The sequence below is a fragment of the Scardinius erythrophthalmus genome, assembly GCF_964197995.2.
Source record: "Scardinius erythrophthalmus genome assembly, contig: HAP1_SCAFFOLD_163, whole genome shotgun sequence".
Lineage (NCBI taxonomy): Eukaryota > Metazoa > Chordata > Actinopteri > Cypriniformes > Leuciscidae > Scardinius > Scardinius erythrophthalmus.
The window spans coordinates 12,303-33,113 of NW_028296448.1; the positions used below are offsets into that span (position 1 = coordinate 12,303).

General features: G+C 36.0%; 1 protein-coding gene across 1 annotated transcript in view; it reads left to right on the forward strand.

Annotated features, from left to right (window-relative positions):
• Positions 1-792: 792 nt before the first annotated feature.
• Positions 793-20,811, forward strand: part of LOC308686332 (uncharacterized protein) — a 95,668-nt gene continuing 75,649 nt past the window's right edge. Inside the window, exon 1 of the mRNA XM_081394733.1 lies at positions 793-885. The gene's annotated coding sequence lies outside the window, so the exon portion shown is untranslated. The remainder of the gene's footprint in view (positions 886-20,811) is intronic.

The following is a 20,811-nucleotide window of genomic DNA, read 5'->3' on the forward strand; positions in this document are numbered from 1 at the left end:
ATCTACGCATCCACGGTACAATCAGCGTCTACGTCACGGCTCTCAGCCCGCCCTCTGTTCGTTGATTGGCCGGCTGTTTTCAGGCCGGAGGAAAACAGGGAAAACGGTCGCTATCTCAGACTGAGTACAGAAGCGAACTGAAATTGAGCGGATGTACGAAGTCTGACGTAGTCAGGCTACCATCCAGATACTAACCAGGCTCAGCCCTGCTTAGCTTCAGTGGGCAACCAGTCTTGGGCTACAGGGTCAGGGTGATGTGGCTGCTGACTGGTGATCTAACTGTGTACTGTGTAATCCTTGTAAAGACTGGCATTTTTGACTGTGTGTGTGTGTGTGTGTGTGTGTGTGTGTGTGTGTGTGTGTGTGTGTGTGTGTGTGTGTGTTTGCCCATTCAAATGCCAGAAGACATGAAACAAAGACATTTCAGTTTAATATTTACTCTCCTTATCAGTTATTGACTTTGCATAACTTTTTTTCTATGAACTTTTAAATTACAGTGAAATTAACTTCTTTCGTTTAATAAATCTTACTGTTACATTTTACAATATATTACAGTTTTTTCTTGATTTTACGGTAATCTACTGGCAGCTGGGTTGCCAGTAAATTGCTGTTTTTTAAATTAATTTACAGTTGATTACTGTTAAATTACGTTTTTTTTAAACTTTTACTTTTAAACCTGCAAAATCTTCAGTTCAAAATCACCCCAAAAATACCATCACCACAAATAACACAAAACAGTTTCACTTCCTACGATGTCAGGTGATTTATATGAATGCAGAGCTTCTACACTTCCTTATAGGGAATAGTAGATGTTTATCTGAGAACTCACATTTGCAGCTCGTCGACCTGATGACACAGAGAGAGAGAGAGGCCTTCCATACTCAGGTTTGATTATTTATAACTTAAAAATATACATTTTGTATTGTATGTAACCATACTGTATGTTGGAAACTAGAATTCAGCTAAACATGACAAAACCTCATTTTGAGGACATCTGGTGAAATCCTATTTAAGAAAGAAAGAAAGAAAGAAAGAAAGAAAGAAAGAGAGAAAGAAAGAAAAAGAAAGAAATGATGTAAAAATAAAATAAAAAATGTTGATGTTGCTTTTTAATAATTCTAAAAACACAAAATGTTTTTTACTAGGGTTGGAATATACTATTTATAATTAGCTGCATATAAAACAATAGAAGTTGATGCAATGTCCCCATTTAGATAAGTGAGTGAGCATTTGTATGCCATGTTCAGTGAAAAGTTTGGTGTTTTAAGCCCCCAACAGCGCCTTCCAGGCAGCGAGGGGATGGGTCGGTTTAAGGTTGAGGGTAGGGTTAGCTGCCTCTAAGGAGCCATTGGGGGCTTAAAACACCATAGAGCAAAAAGTTCCTTATGAATCTTAGGGCAGTGTGCTTTACACAGTGTGTGCCTTTATTAATGTTAAGCTTACATGTAAACCATCATTTTGATGTTACTCTAAAAACTAAGTTAACTTTTTTTACTTGGCTCTTTTTGTTAGTTAAATCTATTTATCTTGTTTGGGGACTAATATTTAACCATGAGAATTACACAAGAAATCAATTTGTGAGTTATCAATGTTTTCCACCTCACATTGAAACCAAATGTTAAATTGTAGCAACTTTCTACCATCTACTGAATAAAGAGAAGGCAAGGCAAGGGATGTTTAGCACATTAAAAATATTCATAAAATAATCACAACAGATGCATAAGAAATAAAGATATCATGCATAAGAAATAAAAAGAACAATAAAACAGAGAATAAAAATTATACAAATTATTGTTAAATTAAGGGTGTCCCTATCTGAATGTTTGTGATGTTAGTAGCAAAATCGGCTTTACTAGTGACTCTTCACAGACATGAGAAAGACATCAAATACACAAAGCTTGAAAAGTCTTTAAACGAAATAATTCAAAACGAAAAGAAAAAGGCTCTCTGATTATGTATGATTATATGATCATATAGCCTAGCCTATTTTGTGAATTGTTCATTCCCGGTTGGCACACATTTTGCTGCCCTTACAAAAGTGCCGCTCTAGGCAATTGCCTAGTTCGCTTATATGGACACTCCTGCCCTGGGGTCAGCAATGAGTGTATTGATTCATTGTCCCTTCATAGTTTCCAAGAAACATTTAATAAACTGAGCGTATTTAATAAACTGAGACGTAGGCTATTTAATAAACTGAGCGTAGCCTATTCATCTGTCAATATGAAACGCGACTTGGCCATTCTAATTAATGATCGGAAGAACGCGTATCGACCACCGTTACTGTAAAATATGCACGTATGTCCATTTAAATTCGGTCAAATGTGGATTATATCATTACACTGGCAACAATATGGTTACATTTAAAGATGCTGTACCAAGTATGACAACGCTACGTTCACCTGCTTTTGAAATTACGGTGTTTTTTCACTTCCTGAAAAGTAACCATTTTGGACATACGTGAGTTTCATCGGGCAGCGACGATATGTAAAAGTCTTAATTCGCCTTTAAACAAATTAAGGCTTGAAAGATGTCTTCAAATAGAAAGTCTAAAATGAATAAAGTCATGTAGTTGATTGTTGTATGCATTGCTAAAAATAAATACAAATGTTGTTCCTCAGTATCAGATCGTACTGTAAAAATTACATCCCTGAATGTACTGTAAGTTATGTTAAATAAATTTGTGGTAAAATTAATTAAAAATTAATTGAGATGAACATTGTATTTTGCTAAAATAAAACTCATTGTGATTCTCCTTAGTTTTTTTTATATATATAATTTAGAGAGCATATTAATGTATTGTGCTGCTGCTTCACCCTGATGATAACGCCTTAGTCGTCCTTATTTAATGGTGTTTGCAAGCTCTCATAAAAGGGGGCCCAGGGGGCAGTGAAGCACGATGACAAGATAATTAAGTGAGTAATTAAGTGATGATTGAGCATTATTGAAGATACCTGATGTTAATTAGCAGAATCATTGAAGGAAAGAGAAACAATAAGAACAGAAAAAAGAGAAAAACAAGAACTACTGACATCGAGCCATTACACATTATTGCACTTATTATTTTACCAGTTTGACTTTATTTCTGTCATACATCTACACACGTTCTTATTTAGATTAAACAGAAGTTTAGATGGTAATGTTTTATGGAATGTTTCGTTTCATGTCACCATTATGGTGATCAGTGTCTGCTTTAGTTGGGCTCTTGACCCTTTACTTTTGAACATTAGTATTTCTCTGGCTGCTCCAACTCTGTGTTTATAAAGCACATTTGTTGTGGCAAGAGAAGCTATGACCTGGGGCCTGATCCAATAAGGAGGTTCAACCAACTCTGAGTTAAAACTTGAACTCTGAGTTGACTTACCCTGAGATGGAAAACTCTGAGTTTTTGGTTTCAGAACAGCTGAAATGAGTTAGTTCAATCAACTCTGAATTGACTGACTCTGAGTTAAGCGCGTGCACCACAACTATAAAAAGCCATTATCAATGGAGCGCAGATATTATGAGTCACCATGGCAACAGCACCAGACAAAAAGAGGTCTGCATATTTCTTCACATTTTAATTACTGTTATACAGTGATGGGTGTAATTAATTACCAAGTAATCTAAATACTGTAATTTAATGAAAGGGATTACTCTTAATTCTTCTGTAATTTAAAGTCAAATCTGATGTAATTGTATTAGACTATAGAACAATTCTGTATAGGCTATTTAACATACATTTTTAAAAGTTATAGTTTTAATGTAACCTTCTCCCTCTACACACTTTGGTCAATTCAAAAATAATTCATGCAATTGTATATTGTTTATTTGAAAGTATTAAAAGTGCTGTTTCTTGTCTCTCCTTGTATTGTTCAAGTGTTTAAGGTTGACATGGGATTTAGCAATTAGTAATAAGTAGATCAATAATTTCTAAAGATAGTCATTATTACATTAATCTAATTACACTGTTGAAGATGTCATTTGTAGTTAGTAATACAAGTAACTTGCCCAACTGTTATAATATTAGAGGTGAAACGGGAAGAACAGTATGTTATTCAACCTAATTTTAATTTTCACAGATGAACAGTTCAGTGATTTCCAGTAAATGCCACAGTTTAATTCTGTAGAATTTGTTTAGAACTACATTATGTAACTCTAATCTACTACTGTTTTTTTCAGTTGCCAGTTAAGGAGTTATAGACTTCATCTTATTTAAAAAAAAAGCAATATTTTATTTATTAATAAAAGATTCATTTTATTAATAAAAATGTACTGAAAGAATGAATGAGGTGTTTAAACACCACTTCCTCTTTAAAAAAGGGGAGGAGACCTAAATAAACTCTGGGTTTACTGAAGAAAACCTGCTCCCGACCAGGTTAGGTTCACAGAGTAAGTTACCATGGTAACTGACTCTGAGTAGGGCTGGGCGATTTAAATCGTGATGTTGTTATGCGCATCTCGTCAGTAAAGCCGGTTCCTTGATTAGTAGTAAATCACCATCACCTGCTTTCAGATGGAGCGGCATTTACTACAAAGAGCCGTAGTTAACTGACAAGCTGAGCCATATCGCATTAAAATCACGGACATATCGCCAGCGATAATTAATGCGATATGGCTCAGCTTGTCAACTACGGCTCTTTGTACACAGCAAAAACTCCAGTGTTAAATTAACACTCCTGCACAGCAAAAACTCCAGTGTTAAATTAACACTCCTGGGAGTGTATATGAGTCCACACTCAAAAGTGTAAAGTGTTAAAATATGAGTGTTAAATTAACACTCAAGAGTGTTAAAGTTAATGAGATAATTAAGTGATTAATTTAGTGATGATTGAGCATTATTGAAGACACCTGATGTTAACAAGCAGAATCACTGAAGGAGGAAATCACTAATTGTAAGTTACCATTAAGGTGATGGGTGTTTGCTTTAGTTGGGCTCTTGACACTTATATGTTTACTTTAAATTTTGCTTGTCTGCTCTTATTGATTTATAACAGTCAGATGAACAAAGAGACAATGTGATCTGATGGTGTTGGTTATGTTTTGACATAATCATGTTGTGATCTGTGAAACAAAACTTATTGAGATGGCTTAACTTGTTAGTTACAGCAGCTCTGTGATTCTACAGCACATGATTTTCAGTATTTTTCATATAATCCAAAAATATTTCATAACCATTGGTCTGATCAAAAGACTTTCAAATGAATTTATTTAGAAACACAGACATCAATAATCAGCCTGTGAATCTCAACAATGGTGACAATAATAAAGCATGTTGCAGTCGCTGCCACCAATCACAACTCATTAATGGCTCCCATCATGCATTGCGGTATGAATAAATTATGATCTGAATTGTCTGTGTAATTTACTTTTCCTAATTGAATATTCTGCTCGTCACCATTGTTGAGATGCATAGACTAAATCTTGACGTCTGTGTGTGCCTAAAAGAAAGATTTTTTTTTTCAAAACAACTTTTAAGAAATCCTTTGTATTATATCTAAAATTCTGGATATTTATGCAGATTCACAGTTATGCTGTAATCAACAACATAAATCTAAGTCAGAAATAAGGATCTTAATGAGTTCAGTGATCAAGTTCAAATGATGATTGTCATAATATAACCAACACCATCAGATCACTTTTTCTCTTTGTTCATCGGGCAGTTATAAGATACAACAGCCAAACAAAATCTAAAGTAAATGTGTAAGGGTCAAGAGCCCGACTAAAGCAAACACCCATCACCATAACGGTGGCTTACAATTTGTGATTTTCTCCTTCAGTGATTCTGCTTGTTAACATCAGGTGTCTTCAATAATGATCAATCATTACTAAATGAATCACTTAATTAGCTCATTAACTTTAACACTCTTGAGTGTTAATTTAACACTCATATTTTAACACTTTACACTCTTGAGTGTGGACTCATATACACTCCCAGGAGTGTTAATTTAACACTGGAGTTTTTGCTGTGTGGGAGTGTATATGAGTCCACACTCAAGAGTGTTGGAGTTAATGAGATAATTAAGTGATTAATTTAGTGATGATTGAGCATTGAAGACACCTGATGTTAACAAGCAGAATCACTGAAGGAGAAAAGCACAAATTGTAAGTTACCATTATGGTGATGGGTGTTTGCTTTAGTTGGGCTCTTCACCCTTACATTATTAGCTGTAGATTTTGTCTGGCTGCTATATCTGAGTTATAACTGCCAGATGAACAAAGAAAAAAAAAAGATCTTATGGTATTGGTTATATTATGACAATCATCATTTGAACTTTATGTTTTTGATTTATGTTGTTGTTTACAGCATAAATGTGATTCTGCATAAATATCAGAATTTTAGATATAATATAAAGAATTTCTTAAGAGTTTAAAAAAAAAAAATTCTTGTAGGCACACACAGATGTCAAGATTCAGTCAATGCATCTCAACAATGGTGACGAGCAGAATATTCAATTAGGAAAAGTAAATTACATAGACAATTCAGATCATAATTTATTCATACCACAATGCATGATGAGAGCCATTAATGAGTTCTGATTGGTGGCAGCCACTGCAACATGCTTTATTATTGTTACCATTGTTGAGATTCACAGGCTGATTAATGATGTCTGTGTTTCTAAATAAATTCTGTTGAAAGTTTTTTTGATCAGAACAATGTTTATTAAATATTTTGGATTATGTGAAAAATACTGATAATCATATGCTGTAGAATCACAAAGCTGCTGCTAACAAGTTACACCAAACTATCTCAATAAATTTCATTTTTCAGATCACAGCATGATTATGTGAAAACATAATCAACGCTATCAGATCCCACTTTTCTTTGTTCATTTGACTGTAATAAATCAATAACAGCAGACAAACAAAATCTAAAGTAAACACATAAGGCTCAAGAGCCCAACTAAAGCAAACAATCATCGCCATAACGGTGGCTTACAATTTGTGATTTTCTCCTTCAGTGATTCTGCTTGTTAACATCAGGTGTCTTCAATAATGCTCAATCATCACTAAATTAATCACTTAATTATCTCATTAACTCCAACACTCTTGAGTGTGGACTCATATACACTCCCAGCAGTGTTAATTTAACACTGGAGTTTTTGCTGTGTACAAAGAGCCGTAGTTAACTGACAAGCTGAGCCATATCGCATTAATTATCGCTGGCGATACGTCCGCGATAATGCATTATGGCTCAGCTTGTCAGTTAACTACGGCTCTTTGTAGTAAATGCCGCTCCATCTGAAAGCAGGTGATGGCAATTTACTACTAATCAAGGAACCGGTTTTACTGACGAGATGCACATAATATCGTGCGATATATCGCCCAGCCCTAACTCTGAGTATAAGTTACCTCTCTTTCTGAAACAGGCTTGACTTACTCTGCTTTCTCAGGTTTAACATACCTCCCATTCTGAAACAGAAAACTCAGAGTTTCCCTCATTTCAGGGTTAACATACTCAGAGTTTTCACTTAACCTCCTTTCTGAAACAGGCCCCTGGGTTGTGTTTCCCGAAAGTACAAATTTATTGTAGTTGGTCTGAGATTAAATAAGGCTGAAGATGCTGTTGGGAAATTAAGCTCTGGTTATGTTTCATTGATGAAATTACCAGTGACCTGACTCACTGATCTCACCCAGCATTAAACTGATTATGCAAATGCTTTATACATTTTTTTTACCATAGTATTTAATTTCAGCAATGCTATAAAGGGGACATATCATGCTAAATCCACTTTTTTAGCCCTTAAATGCATTTTGTTGTATATTTTGGAGTGTTTAGAAGTACAGAAAATATGAAATTATTCTCTTCAGATGCTTCGTTGATATCTTTATATTCTGTTTTGGCCATATTTTTCAACCTGTTCCGATTTTTCTGTTCTCTATGACGTCTTTTGAACTATTACGTCACAGTATTTGCAGCGGAACTGCCAAATAAGGGCATCGACTTCCGGCCAAACATTTCGAGCAATCCGCCATTTTTATTTCTCACTGCAATTTTGTAGTCCAAGCTAAAGGATGCAGAACTTACAAGAGGGTAAGTTAAAATGTTCGGTTGTTGGATGTAGTAACCCACACGCTTCTTTACACCGTCTAATGTAGATGAACTGCCGCGCTTGTGACAGGGAGCATGTTTAACTGAAAGAACGAGCAGCAGAGAGAAAGAGAGACACGGTCATGCGTGCGTGCACTCTCTCTCTTCGGAGCCAGGCGAAAGTGTAAACAAGACTTCACCGTCTCCAAACTAGATGCTGTCTTGCTCTCTCTCCCTCGCACATATTAATCAAAATAAATTGACACGGTGGTAAAAGGTTGGAAGACCAAAGTTTCATGTGTAAATACAGTAACACACCATTGCGATACATCCATATGAAGACGTTGTTCTGCAGGTTCGTCGTCTTCATTTTCATCTCGCTCCGGCTCCGACTCTGGCTCGAACATGTAAGGCTGGCTGGACAAGTCTTCCGTTGTTGACATTTTGTTAATAACGTGTGAATAAAAAGTTTCTGTGCCGCTAGATAATCGTATCTCTGCTATCAAACTACAAAAATGGCCGAACGGGGTGGAGTTGAACCGAGTGTCACCTCTGCAACCTGGAGAGGGGGCGGGGTATGAAGTGTCTCAATTGCATTTAAAGAGACCGCACCAAAACGAGTTGCTCTCAGACGCACATCAGAAAAGGGGTAGAAAAGGGGCCTGTGGAGCTATAATAATGAGGAATTCAGACTAGTGATGTTACGTTCGTGAACGAATCGTTCTTTTTGAACGAATCCTTTAGGTGAACGAATCGTTCTCATTCACGTAATCCATTGACTCATATTTCTCGTTCACTGAAATGTGAAATCCCTCCCTCCACAGCAGCACAGCGCTATTAGCAGCGCATGCGCAGCTCAGTGAACCGGTGTTTTCAACCTGTCAAAGAATGAACCTCGAGCCAATAGCCTTCGAGTATGAGATGTGACGGAGCATGTGATTTGTTGGATGTAGTGAATGAATACGCCCTTCACTGACTGTGACCGAGTTGCTTTTGAGTCTGAACGAGAGAGAGATATTATCGTTTGTGAACGAGTTGAACGAACTGTACATGTCGTTCATGAATGAAAATAACCAGTTGTTTGAACGATAATGATGGCGAACCGATAGAGCTAGGTTTGTGTAGTTAGCATGTTTGCATCAAAGAAACAAATTTACACTTTACCATTGTAATGAAAACAGGTTAATAACGCAAGCTAATTTAAATATAACAAAGACAAATTAACATTGTCATTATTTACTTGGTTTGAGCTAAGGGGGGTGCACTTGACTGTTTACTTGATTTAAATTTAAACTTCTCGTTACCTGCTTTTCTTATATTTTGTTTGTGTGTTTTAGTCTTAGTTTTGTGGTATTTTGCACTTTGAACAATTTACTTGACTACTTGTGTTCATTTTGTATTATCAAAAATGAATTCATTACGTTTTATTCATGTCATGCACTTCTCTAAAAACTAAAACAAACCAAAAAAAAAAATAATATGACAGTATTGGTTAGGTCTCATTTGTGTAACGTCAGCAAATAGCATTTCAGTTCGGGCTGTGAAGGCGCATTTGGTTGGATCTACTGAACGAATATGCCTATCACTGACTGAGATCGCTCTGTTTTGAGTCTGAACGAGAGAGAGAGAGAGAGATCTCGTTCGTGAACGAATTGAACTAACTCGTTCGTGAATGAGAGTACTGGGTAGATCGGTCATTTAGCATGTGATTCAATCTCATTCAAAGCGCAGTTATAGGTGTGCACATATAATTGTTTATATTCATATTCAACATATAGAACATCAACGTTTAATATAATCCCAGATTTATGAATGTGTATGTCTGACTAAACAATTAAAATGTTAATTATGCAAGAAAACTTTGGTTTGGTCATCTGAACCACTTATTTAGACTTATGTTATTAATTTAGTAAATAAAGCACACATTTTAACAAAGCCAAATCACTTTTTTTTGTAACAAGTAAATACGTTCGTTAAAACATAGCATAAAAATACACTCTTTTTCGCCACCTGCTGCAGTATATATGTAATATGAAGAAATTATTACTGAACGAATCAGTGAACGAATCTGAATGAATCATTTTGGTGAACGAACTGAAAATGAACGAGTCTCTGGAAAGAATCTATAGCTGTGTCCCAAAGTGAAGGCTGCGTCCTTCGAAGGCCGTATTTGAAGGCCGGATGGCCGTATTTGAAGGCCGATTGCGTCACCGCGGCGCGACGAAGGACGTCCCAATTCAAAGGCTGCATCCTTGGAAGGTCGCATTTGAAGGCCGATTGCGTCACCGCGGCTCGATGAAGGCTGTCCCAAATCAATTCTCCATCCTTCGAAGGCCGTATTTGAAGGCCGGTTGCGTCATCGCGCCGCGACGAAGGCTTCCCTGATTCAAAAGCGACGCCAAATGCACCCTTCATTTCCCGTGAAAAGAAGGATACATAAATGGACACTTAGCGGCCTATTCTACCCCATAAGTCATTGCGCGCCGTTGACGACAGCATTTATTTATTTAATCAGAGGTGGAGAGTCCAGGGGTCAGAAAGTAAAAGTCCTGCCATATGTTTATTCCACCCATGAACTCACACAGCAAAAACTCCAGTGTTAAATTAACTCTCCTGGGAGTTTATTTGGCTCCAGACTCAAGAGTGTTAAAGTTAATGAGATAATTAAGTGATTGATTGAGTGATGATTGAGCATTATTGAAGACACCTGATGTTAACAAGCAGAATCACTGAAGGAGAAAAATCACAATGTTAGTCACCATTATGGAGATCAGTGTTCGATTTAGTTGGGCAGTTGACCTTCAAATGGTTATCTTTAGATTTTGTTTGGCTGCTGTATCTGAGTTATTACAGCCAGATGAACAAAGAGAAAAGTTGATCAGGTGGTGTTGGTTATATTTTAACATAATCATAATTTGATCTGAATCACTGAACTCATTTAAAGCCTAATCTCTGACTTAAATGTATATTGGTCATTACAACATCACAGTAATTCTATAGATTAAGATCCAGATTTTTCAATATAATTCAAATAATTTCTTAAAAGTTGTTCTGATAAAGAAAAAGAAATCTTTTTTTTAAGGCACACACAGACATCAAGATTCAGTGTATGAATCTCAACAATGGTGACAAAAAGAATATTCAATTAGGAAAACAAGACAATTCAGATCATAATTTATTCATACCGCAATGCATGATGGGAGCCATGGATGAGTTTTGATTGGTGGCACCCAGAATGCACTGCAACATGCTTTATTATTGTCACCATTGTTGAGAATCACAGGCTGATTATTGATGTCAGTGTGTCCAAATGAACTATTTTTTCAAAGTCTTTTGATCAGAACAACTTTTAAGAATTTTTTCTGATTACATTGAAAATGATTAACATGGCATAATATTAGAATCACAGGCAGCTATAATCAACAAGGTAAACTTAACTCTCTAAATGAGTTTTGTGATTCAGGTCAAATTATGATTATGTCAAAACATAACCAACACCACCTGATCAATGTTTCTCTTTGTTCATCTGAGAGTTATAACCCAGATACAACAGCCAAACAAAATCTAAAGTTATTAGTTTAAGGGTCAAGAGCCCAACTAAAGCAAACGCTGTTCACCATAATGGCAACTTAAAAAAGAGATTTTCTCCTTCAGTGATTCTGCTTGTTAACATCAGGTGTTTTCAATAATGCTCAATCATCACTCAATCAATCACTTAATTATCTCATTAACTTTAACACGCTTGAGTCTGGAGCCAAATAAACTCACAGGAGAGTTCATTCAACACTGGAGTTTTTGCTGTGTGAGTTCATGGGTGGAATAAATATATGGCAGGACTTTTACTTTCTGACCCCTGGACTCTCCACCTCTGTATTTAATTTATTTAAAGGCGGCCGAGACTAGAGATCCGTGGTGGACAGCAAATTCACATTTAAATGTAAGTATTATGTTTTCATTTACTCAAATAGCTAGCGAAACCAGAGTTAAATTTTCTTATAAACTTCTTCTTAACTCCTTCGTCACCATTGCGTGGCTTCATTTATCATGTAGTTTTAGGCAAAACTTGTGGTAACAACGTTATTAGTTTAACGACCTATTTGTAATATTTGTGTATTATAAGAAATATCACTCTCCCAATAAAGCCCAAAACAATAAGAAAAGCAGTAGATAAGGCAATGGGTTTTCACTTTTATGTGTTTTTGTAGTGCTGTCATGCAAGGTATGTGGTTTTAACCAAATTTTAGTATACAGAAATATGATTTCTTAAGTATTTTGTATGCATGTCTTGATGTGTCATATTTTGCAGTGTTAACAATGCACTTAAGATTGCTCCTCTGTGTTAAGTACCCTTTTCTGCTTTTTTAGAACAATTCAGGAAAAAATGGGTCTATATATATATATATATATATGTATATATATATATATATATATATATATATATATATAAAGAGAAGTAATACACACATCTTTGCTGAAATGTATTGTCCTGTTGTTGTTAACAAGCCATGGTTCATTTGCTCTGCCTTTAGGATTGCAAGTGTAGGAGAGGGTGTGAGTGGGAAACCCACTGCTGAAGCTTGGCCCTGGTTTGTCCTCATGGATGAGATGTTGGGACAGATGCATTGCACCAACCCCCCTGTCCTCATTGCCTCAATCCCTGAGGACACACCAGGGCCGAGTTCAGTAGTGGATGCCCACGGTGAGGAGGAGCCAGGGGCAGCAGCACCAGCACAAAGGCGGCGAGACAGGGCAAGTTTTTGGACTTGATCAGAGAAGAAATGCAACTACAGAGGGAGGCAGAGGCGAGGAGTGCACAGGAAAGAAGGGAGAGGATGGACAGGCTGTTTTCTCTTCTTGAGAGAATGATTGAAAAATATATATATTTTCTACATAATATTCTTGTTTAACTTTTTTCACTTTTATTTTTTAAAAGAAAAATGATGTACATTTATTTTTATGCAACTTTAATTGTGTAAATAAAAGAGAATGAATTGTTCTGGACATTGTTTATTTTTGTAATGACAGTAATACTTTCTGCATGAAACAAATTCTATACCTTTTTATTTTTTCAAATAAAATTGGTAAATGAAAATCATTTGTTCTTTAGGCTACATTAAAGTACTTTTTCCAACTATTTACAAAATACGTTAAACATATCAAAATCAACATAAACATTTAATTTTACAATACATAAAATAAGAAAAAATTGATGTAGACTCTATTGAGCTGAGCTGCTGGACCGGGATGGGCCGCCCCTGGTAATGCCTCCTGCTGGTGGGACATCATCTGGGATGGTCTCCAGAGTGTTAAAGTGCATATTTCCACTATCCACTAAGTTGTCTACCAACAGGTTTGCAGGGCTGATTCAATCGACGGCTTTCTGAAAAAAGTACTTTTAATAACTACTGCATTTATATTAGGCTACTACTGCATTACTGCGTAGGCTATGTTGCATTTTACTTCTGTATATTTTCAATATACAGTAATATCTGGTTGTTACATTATATACTTTTGTGTAGTGTAATGTAATCACATTGTGATGTGAGGGAAAAAAGTACTTCAGGTTACTTCACATTTGTAAGTGAACACCTATTTTTTACAGTCTATGGTGAATACTTAACGAAATATGCAGTTCCGAAAATTAAAGTAACAAAATGTAGGCCCATTGTCACAATATTAACAAATTGTTGCTAACTACAGCAGCGTCCCATATCAAAGGGCGCATCTGAAGCGCTCGGACCGGTCTAGCCTACGAAGGATTGTTCTTGTCGCCTGGCAACCGTGACAGCTGCGGATGACGAGCGTGAGAAATACTGGACTTTTTATATTAAATTGGGTTTTGTATTCAAACAGGGCTAAACCGAAAATACATGATCCGACAACGCCGGGGCACACCATGACCTCCAGTAAAATATAAAACATAAAAATGACAATAGCCAATTCTGGCTCCATAGCTGTTTACTCAGTTATCAAAATGAATGATCAGGATAGCAGCTGTCCTCTCGCACCGTTGCTTGGCGCCAGGAGCGGTGATCGGGAACACCTGGTTGCACAATTAGGAAATCCTAGGAAGGCTACATGGTGCGTTCTTCAGAGGACACATAGGCTGCATCCTTGAAGTCTGCGTCCTTCGAAGGATGCAGCCTTCAACATCGGGACACAGCTTATATTTCCACCACTAATTCAGACCCAAGCATTGCAGTTCCACTTTATATAGACCAAAAATTTATGATTTGTATATGAAAATGAGCGATTTTAAAGCATGATATGTCTCCTTTAATGATCTGGAGATTTTAAAAACCACACACAGACATCAAGAATCTACATATGAATCTCAACAATGGTGACAATCACACAAACGCTTCATGTTGCAGTGCATGATGGGAGCCACCAATCAGAACGCATCAATGGCTGACATCATGCATTGCAGCATGAATAAATTATGCAGCTGAATTGTCCTGTAATTTTCATTGTTTTTTCTAGGGATGGGCGATATATCGCACAATATTGTTATGCGCATCTCATCAGTAAAGCCGGTTCCTTGATTAGTAGTAAATCACCATCACCTGCTTTCAGATGGAGCGGCATTTACTACAAAGAGCCGTAGTTAACTGACAAGCTGAGCCATATCGCATTAATATCGCGGATGTATCGGCAGCAATAATTAATGCGATATGGCTCAGCTTGTCAGTTAACTACGGCTCTTTGTACACAGCAAAACTCCAGTGTTAAATTAACACTGCTGGGAGTGTATGAGTCCACACTCAAGAGTGTTGAAGTTAATGAGATAATTAAGTGATTAATTTAGTGATGATTGAACATTATTGAAGACACCTGATGTTAACAAGCAGAATCACTGAAGGAGAAAATCACAAATTGTAAGTTACCATTGTGGTGATGGGTGTTTGCTTTAGTTGGGCTCTTGACCATTATATGCTTACTTTAGATTTTGTTTGGCTGTTGTATCTGAATTGTAACTGCCAGTTGAACAAAGAAAAAAGTGATCTGATGGTGTTGGTTATATTATAACATTCATCATTTGAACTTGATCACTGAATTCATTAAGATCCTTCATTCTGACTTCGATTTATGTTGTTGGTTAGTGAATCTGCATAAATGCCCAGAATTTTTTATATAATATGAAGGATTTCTTAAAAGTTGTTTTTTAAAAAAATCTTTCTTTTAGGCACACACAGATGTCAAGATTCAGTCTATGCATCTCAACAATGGTGACGAGCAGAATATTCAATTAGGAAAAGTAAATTACATAGACAATTCAGATCATAATTTATTCATACCGCAATGCATGATGGGAGCCATTAATGAGTTGTGATTGGTGGCAGCCACTGCAACATGCTTTATTATTGTCACCATTGTTGAGATTCACAGGCTGATTATTGATGTCTGTGTTTTAAAAGAATTTATCTGAATGTCTTTTGATCAGAACAATGTTTATTAAATATTTTGAATTATAAGTAAAGTACTGATAATCATAGGCTGAAGAATCACAAAACTGCTGTTAACAAGTTAAACCAAACTATCTCAATAAGTTTCCTTTTTCAGATCACAGCATGATTATGTCAAAACATAACTAACACTATCAGATCACATTTTGCTTTGTTCATTTAACTGTTAGAAATCAATAACAGCAGACAAACAACAGTAAAAATTAAAGTAAACATAATGGTCTAGAGCCCAACTAAAGCAAACACCCATCACCACAATTTGTGATTTTCTCCTTCAGTGATTCTGCTTGTTAACATCAGGTATTTTCAATAATGCTCAATAGTCACTTAATTAATCACTTAATTATCTCATTAACTTTAACACTCTTGAGTGTGGACTCATATACACTCCCAGCCCCAGGAGTGTTAATTTAACACCGCTCCATCTGAAAGCAGGTGAAGGCGATTTACTACTAATCAAGGGAACCGGCTTTACTGATGAGATGCGCATAACAATATCGTGCGATATATCGCCCATCCCTAGTTTTTTCTGTTTGCTTTCATTTTGCTATTGTTTTGTTCTGACTTCAGTAGCTTGTTTTGTGATGTTCAGAGTTGATCAGTTTGTCACTAGTTTGTTTATTGTCACCATTGTTGAGATTCATATGCTGATTCTTGATGTCTGTGTGTTTAAACACAAGAACTTCTTTGCACATAGTATTTTCAAAATTTGTTTTAATATTGCTGTTGGATCTCAAACTGTAGAATCTCAGAAATGCAATCACCAAAACTAAAATGAGATACCAAGCATATAGTCAAAGATTTAAACTCCGTGTGACATAAGTGAATCAGGTTACTACATGATGACAGTGTCATCATCAAAACATATTGTGAGCAGGTCATGCTTTCTCTTGCAGTAACAAATGTGCTTTATAAACACAATGTTGGAACAGTCAGAGAAAAATTAACATAAAAAAATGAAAAGGGTTAAGAGCTCAACTAAAGCAAACACTGATCACCATAATGGTTTTATGGAAAATTCCATATAACATTACCGTCTAAACTAGTGATCGACCGATATTGAATTTTTTATAACCGATACCGATAATTTGCATGTTTATGTGCCGATTACCGATATGTTATACTTCTGTTTTTGACAATTATTACAACACACTACTCAACCGCGATGATAATATAATCTAGGATGTTTAAACAATATAATCTTGTCAAAAGTTTTATTCAGTGGCCGTGCTTGAGCATTCCTGATCATCAACCCAGTGAGTGCTCAGCAATATGAACGAACTTTTTTCTCAAGACTAATGGTGAGCAAATACAACAGATATAGAATTAAATTCAGCGCTTTTATTTTCAACATGCACTCATTCATGTCTGTTTTATTTAATTCATGTAAAGTTACGTCTTTATTGGGGCAGGACATGATGGATTACGCTACGTGACTCCATGAGTTCGTCACATTTTTTTAGAATCAAGCTGCATAAATATCAGGCTATCAGGCTGAAGAAAAGAGAAACACAAGAACTGCAACTGACTTCCGGAGATGAAATCAACTGAAGATAAAAGACAACATTAAATCTCTGAAGATCTCCACTCAATTAATCAGTTAATCATCTCATTGGGTCTCATTCATGCAACACGAGCAGAACAAATTTTTGTGTAAATCTATGTAAAGTGGTTTTGGCGTAAATTTTCGGATTCATTAAAATGTTCGTATTTTCCAAATGTTAGTTGGTACGAAAGAAATCTACACCTGCTCCCAGCCACGCGTAAATAGTGCGTTTAACATCCGAACATTTTGCTGCTCATTAATAGGCTGCATTTTAATTCACCTTAATCAGGCACATATTTACACAGCATTTTGAAAAAAATATATAGTAATTACATACGGTTTTTCTTTTTACTTTTATTATGAGAGCCAGTAATAGCATCTGCAAACGGAACACAATCAAATAATGAATTGCTTTCAATAGGGCTGGGACTCTTTTCACTTCTGGGACTGTTCGATTAACAGATATGAAACTCCATTAACTGCATCTGTAATATGCTGCCAAGCTTCCTTTTTTTTAGGACCTGATACGCCACTATGTACGCTTGAAAATAAAATGTGGCATTTTTAATGAACTTCTGACAATAAAACTTAAATTTCTGCATCTGAGAAATTTCTCTTTTTCTTTCACTTTTGAGATGACATGTTGAAATCCTTCGTTTGGTGTCATGATGCCCATATATAGTTGTCAGTCAGATTTAATGGGCGGGATTTATGGTAATTGAGAATGAGCGTGCACGCGCGTCCCATTTACGACTGATTGGAATTCATAAACACACACACACACATTTCACTATCACATCTGACATTTACGAAGTATTTGTGAATAAGGAGAAGAGTTTTCGGGAAGGTCTCTTTACGCGCAAATCACTCACATATTTACGCTATAGCCTAAATATGTGATTGCTAAATACGCGTATACTATAATATTTAGTTACGAATGTTTCATGAATGAGACCCATTAACTCTAACACTGCTTCAGTGTTACCTTTAACACCCTGCTGGTGGTTCCCATATAAACACAAAGCGATGTTAAATTTAACACCAAGGATTTTACTGTGAACTTTTTTTTTAAATCCAAAACATTTATGACGCGCTCTATGGCATCTCTTACAATTTAAAGCCTCAAACATAAGCACAATTGTTAAAAGAGCATAAATAATGCTTTGACTTATTGACTTATCGAATCCATCGCCAGAAGTGATTGAAATGAACTGCGCATGCGCATATGTGTATTATAAACAGAAGATACGTCATACTTTGTGCATGCGTGGTAACACATACGTGATGTACATATGTGATGTGAATATGTGACGTGAATACGTGACTTCACTGTGCTACAGTCTGCAGCTAGGGGTGTCTCACAGGAAAAGATATCGTTGTCTGAGACAGCAGAAAGAGGCCAGTTCTTTACAAAGATAAATGAAGAAATTAGGTTTACTTAATTATTCAGTAAAACGATATGTTATTGTGAATATTGTTACTTGTTCATTGTGTCAGTGTTTTATTCACTGACTTTAGCTAGATCTTTGCACAAAGAACAACATAGTGATGAAACATGTTTGTTCGTTTTGGGCTTAATAAATAAGTTTTCTTTGGGTTTAATAAAATGACTTAAGCCCCATTACACTTATCCTCATTCATGAGGATTGAGTGAGAAAAAGTAAATAAATAAACATTCACCTCCGATCACAAATAGAAAGAGGAAAATAAAAGGAAGAGAAACAAAAGTTTGTCAGAGCGGTTATCTCTTCTTCTGCTATCCTTCTTCATCTCTTACTGACACATATAGTCAACGCATATGCGCAGTTCTTTGTTATACACTCTCAGAAAAAAAGGTACAAAAGTTTTCGCTGTGGCGGTACCTTTTCAAAAGGTACACTTTTGTACCTAAAGAGTACATATTAGTCCCTCAAAGGTACATATTAGCAGAGGTGGGTAATCCAGGGGCCAACGAGTAAAAGTCCTGCCATATGTTTATTCCACCCATAAACTCAGTCAGCTGATTTCACTAATTAGTTCTCTCTCCTGCTGAATTAGCAAATCCAGGTGATTGGAACAAAATACTGAAGAGGACTTTTATTTTCTGAACCTGGACTTTACACCTCTGCATAGCAATGCCACATGTCAGCCAAGAGCAAAGAAATAAACCAGAACTGGACCTTATCTGAGCCACACAATCTGTGTATATTAAATATGGAGTAATTTCAGCCACAGCCTTAGATGAAATCCACTGAAGAGAAAAGAAGACATTAAATCTGTGAAGATCTCAGCAGAGGAGGATTAAACAACTCCACAAACCAGCCCGGTCTCACCCCAAAACGTCACATACTGACGCGTCTTGACCAAACGGCAATATACGACGAAAAGGGTACCCCTAAAACGTCCATATGAGACGAAGACATAAGCGCACCAGCAGCGCCTCTTAGCGGTACCCTAACGCATACCTAAACCTACCCATAACCCGAATAGTCACATACGGACGTTTTAGGGGTACCCTTTTCGTCGTATATTGCCGTTTGGTCAAGACGCGTCAGTATGTGACGTTTGGGGGTGAGACTGTGTTGCACAAACAGCATTACCAGTTTCACTTATTACTGACCAGACTGACTTTATTTCTGTCAGACGTCTACAAAAGGTTTATTGAGAATTAACAGAGGTTTAACTCTAATGAGTTTCATTTGAAGTCACCATAACAGTGATTAGTGTTTCCATTAGTTGGACTCTTAACTCTTCTTAAATTTTTTATCTCTTTTGGCTACTGTGACAGTGTGTTTGTTAGACACATTAACAGCAGCAAATAAAACTAAAGTGACTTGAGATCAGATGAAGATGGTTTCCTGTTGATTAATTGATAATCAATGTTAAATCAATGTTAATGTGTCAATGTTAACTGCATTGAATTAACATCCCATTGTACCTGCAATTAATGTTGATTTTTCTTTTTCTTTTCTTCAAAAATCAATGGGAATGACATTGAATGGCATTACAATGTGATGTTTGTTCAAGATCATGCTTGCACTCTCAGAAAATGAAACACAACAACTTGAATTAAAGAAAGACTATAAATCTCTCAAGATCTCAGCAGAAGTTATTTTTGAGAATTAACAGAGTTTATGATGTTGCTTTTTTATTGAAAATGTTTAGTGACCATTATGGTGATCAGGATTTCATTTAGTTGGGCAGTTTGACTCTTGGCTTTTTATGTGAGTTTGTGGTCTTTGTAACAGTGTTTTCCAAAACACATAATTTGATACAAGGTAACCCACTAAAAAAGATGATTAGATGATATTGTTATCAGCATAATAAAGTAGAATAATTCACTAATATTTTCCTTGTCAAAAAGAGGTTATTTATAGATTATACTCACTTACAATAACTGAGATCATATTCAGTGATCACTTACAGATCACAGCAACGGATCAGACTTGAATTTTGGGTTTAAAGTACATTGTAGGATTTCTTTTAAATACACACAGACATCAAGAATCAGCATAATAATCAGTGAAATGCTTGGTGCATGCTGGTTTTATACTAAATATACGTTACAGGATTTCTTAAAAGTTGTTCTGATAAAAAAAAAAAAAACCTTTTTCTTTTAGGCACACACAGACATCAAGATTCAGTGTATGAATCTCAACAATGGTGACAAACAGGATATTCAATTAGGAAGAGGAAATTACTATGACAATTCAGATCATAATTTATTCATACCGCAATGCATGATGGCACCCAGAATGCACTGCAAGATGCTTTATTCACTATCAACATTGTTGAGATTCACAGGCTGATTC